This window comes from Neomonachus schauinslandi, chromosome 1, assembly GCF_002201575.2.
Source record: "Neomonachus schauinslandi chromosome 1, ASM220157v2, whole genome shotgun sequence".
Lineage (NCBI taxonomy): Eukaryota > Metazoa > Chordata > Mammalia > Carnivora > Phocidae > Neomonachus > Neomonachus schauinslandi.
In genome coordinates this window covers 65,596,042-65,600,106 of record NC_058403.1, presented here as the reverse complement: position 1 = coordinate 65,600,106, position 4,065 = coordinate 65,596,042, and positions in this window count along the sequence as shown.

The following is a 4,065-nucleotide window of genomic DNA, read 5'->3' as shown; positions in this document are numbered from 1 at the left end:
ATAATAGTGTTGTATGGTGACAGATGGTAGCTACACTTCTGGTGAGTATAGAATAACATATAAACTTGTCAAATCACTATGTTGTACACCTGAAACTAAAGTAACATTGTGTGTCAACTATCCTTCAATTAAAAATGAATAGACAGATAGAATTGTCAAAAAATATATACACCAAAAAATTGGATAATTTAGAAGAAATGGATAAAATCCTAGTAACATATAACTTACCAAGACTGAATCACAAAGAATAGAAAATCTGAAAAGACCAATAATGAGTAAGGAGATCAAAGCAATAATCAAAAACTACAACCAAGAAAATGCCCAGGACCTGATGGCTTCACAGGTGAATTCTACCAAATATGTAAAGAGGAATAATGCCAATCCTCCTCAAACTTTTCCAGAAAATTGAAGAGTAGGGAACGATTCGAAACTCATTTTTTTTTAAAGATTTTATTTATTTATTTGAGAGAGAGAATGAGAGAGAGAGAGCACATGAGAGGGGGTAGGGTCAGAGGGAGAAGCAGACTCCCCGCCGAGCAGGGAGCCCGATGCGGGACTCGATCTGGGGACTCCAGGATCATGACCTGAGCCGAAGGCAGTCGCTCAACCAACTGAGCCACCCAGGCACCCTCGAAACTCATTTTACAAGGACAGCTTTACTCTCGTGACAAAGCTAGATAAGGGCACTATCAATAAAAAGAAAATTACAGGCTGATACTCCTGATAAACATAGATGCAAAAACTCTTAACAAAATACTAGCAAACTGACTTCAGCAGTACATTAAAAAGATCATACACCCTGTGTAAGACTGATGAATCACAGACATGTACCTCTGAAACAAATAATACATTATATGTTAAAAAAAAAAAAAAAAAGAAGGGGCGCCTGGGTGGCTCAGTCGTTAAGCGTCTGCCTTCAGCTCAGGTCATGATCCCAGGGTCCTCGGATCAAGCCCCACATCGGGCTCCCCGCTCTGTGGGAAGCCTGCTTCTCCCTCTCCCACTCCCCCTGCTTATGTTCCCTCTCTCGCTGTGTCTCTCTCTGTCAAATAAATAAAATCTTTAAAAATAAAAAATAAAAATAAATAAATAAATAAAAAGAAGAAGATAGTAGGAAGGGAAAAATTAAGGGGGGGAAATTGGAGGGGGAGACAAACCATGAGAGACTATGGACTCTGAGAAACAAACTGAGGGTTCTAGAGGGGAGGGGGGGTGGGGGGATGGGTTAGCCTGGTGATGGGTATTAAAGAGGGCACGTATTGCATGGAGCACTGGGTGTTATACGCAAACAATGAATCATGGAACACTACATCAAAAACTAATGATGTAATGTATGGTGATTAACATAACATAATAAAATAAAATTAAAAAAAAAAGATCATACACCCTGATCAGGTGGAATTTACCTCTGGGTTTTGAGGATGATACAACATAAGCAAATCAATAAACATGATATACCACATTAACAGAAATGAAGGGTAAATATCATATAATCATCTTAATAGAAATGCAGAAAAAGCATTTGACAAAATTTAACATCCTTTCTTGATTAAAAAAAAAAAACTCTTGATAAATTAGTATAGAAGAAATGTACCTCAACATAATAAAGGCCATACATGACAAGCCCATAGCTAACATTGCGCTCAACAGTAAAAAGCTTAAGGCTTTGTCTCTAAGATCAGGAATAAGATAAAGATGCCAACTCTCACTGAAATCCTAAAATTTGTATGGAACCACAAAAGACTGAATAGCCAAAGCAATTTTGAGAAAGAAAAACAAAAACAGAATCATCACACTTCCCAATTTCAAAGTATATTACAGTTTTTCATTCCGCACTTTAAATATGTCACTCCGCTGTTTTCTTACTTGCATGGTTTCTGGGAGAAAAAGTCCACTGTAATTCTTATCGTTTTTCTTCTGTAGGTAATTTTTTTCCCCCTGTGTATTTTCAAGATTTTCCTTTGGTTTTGGTTTCCAGCAGTTTGATTTTGGTATAGACTGAATTGTGTCACTCCAAAATTCAAATGTTGAAGTCCTTAACCCCAAGTACCTCAGAATGTGACTGTATTTGGAGATATGGCCTGTAAAGGGGTGATTAAGTTAAAATGAAGCCACTATGATGGCTCCTAATCCAATCTGACTGGTATTCTTATAAGAAAAGGAAGTTTGGACACACAAAAAAGACACCATGGATGACATCCATGGACAGAGGGTGACCATGTGAAGATACAGCAAACAGGTGGCCATCTGTAAGCCAAGAGGAGATGCCTCAGAAAAAACGAACCCTGCCAGCACCTGGATCTTGAACTCACAGCATTCAGAACTGTGAGAAATAAATTTTGGTTGTTTCAGCCACCCAGTCTATAATATTTTGTTATGGTAGTCCTAGGAAACTAATACAAATATGATGTCTAGGAGTGGGGTTTGTTTTAGTTTCTCTTGTTTTGTTTTTGGTATTTATCCTTCATGGTGTTTTCTGAGCTTCTTAGATCTGTGGTTTGAGGTATGGCATTAATTTTAGAAAATTCGTAGTCATTATTTCTTCAAATATTTCTTCTATCTCATACTTTTTCTCTGCTCCGAGATTCCAGTTACATGTATATTATAACATTTGATATTTTCCTTCAGCTCTTGGTTGCTCTGTTCTGTTTATTTTTCCCCCATTCTAGTTTTTTCCTCTTGCTTATCAGTTTATATGATTTTTATTGACCTATTTTCAAGTTCCATGATTTTTTCTTTTGCTGTGTCAAGTCTACTAATGGGCCTGTTTAAGGCATTTTTCATCTCTATTACTACTTTTTTTTATTTCTAGCATTTCCATTTGATTCTTTTGTTTATAGTTTACATTTCTCTGCTAAAATTATCTGTCTGATCCTGCATGTTGTCCCTGTAAGATAGTTCCAACATATGTCATATTTGTGTCTGTTTTTTTTTAAGATTTTTAAAAAAGATTTTTTAAATTTATTTGATGGAGAGAAAGGAAGCACAAGCAGGTGCAGGGGCAGAGGGAGAAGCAGACTCCCTGCTGAGCAGGAAGCCCAGTGTGGGACTCGATCCCAGGACCCCTGGGATCCTGACCTGAGCCAAAAGCCGACACTTAATTGACTGAGCCACCCAGGTGCCCTTATGTCTGGTTCTGATGATTGTTTTGTCTCTTCGGATTTTGATTTTTCTTGCCATTTTGTATTCCTCTGCTATAGATTGAATTGTATCCTCCCAGAAATTAATATGTTGAGGTTCGAACTCCCAATGTGATGGTATTTGGAGATGAGGCCTTTGACAGGTAATTTGGTTTAGATGAGGTCATGAGGGTGGGGATTTCATGATGGGATTAGTGCTCATATAAGATGAGATACTGGGGACTTTTCTCTCTTTCTGTCTCTAACATCCGAGAACACCGTGAGAAGGCACTCATCTAAAACCCACAAAGAATTCTTCACCAGAACCCAGCCATGCTGGCATCCTGATCTTGGACTTGTCAGCCTCTGGAACTGTGAGAAATAAATTTCTGTTTAAACCACCCAGTCTGTGGTATTTTGTTATGACAGCTTGAGCAGACTAAGACAGCCTCATGATTTTTTGTTCAAAGTCAGATGTGTTATACAAGATAATAGATACTGAGGTATACATGTTTTATGCTTAGAGATATGCATGTCTTTCCTTTTGCTAGGCCCTTAATGATATGGGGATTTGTGTTAAGTTTGCCTGGAGTTGAGTTGGGCTGGAAGTTCGGTGTTACTTTGGTTAACCTCAGTGTACCATAGGCTTTCAAATTTCTCTAGCAATACCTTATGTGCGCTGTTTGTCAAAGTGTTTCTCTCAGTGTCTGCTCTACACTTGGCTTCATGTCTTTCTGCTTTCCTTTGAGTCTTCCCTTTGAACTGCTTCCCCCAAATAATCTGTCTTTTGAAGCTCTCCTAACTGTATTCCATTCTTATTTTTACTTAATGTTTATTAGAGTGGTTATGGGGAGGGGGGTAGGCAAGGCTTAGTTCTCTGATGTTCTAATTGCTTCAGTTTTCATCAGACATTGTGAACCTGTGGGCCTTCACTAGTGTTCTTGCC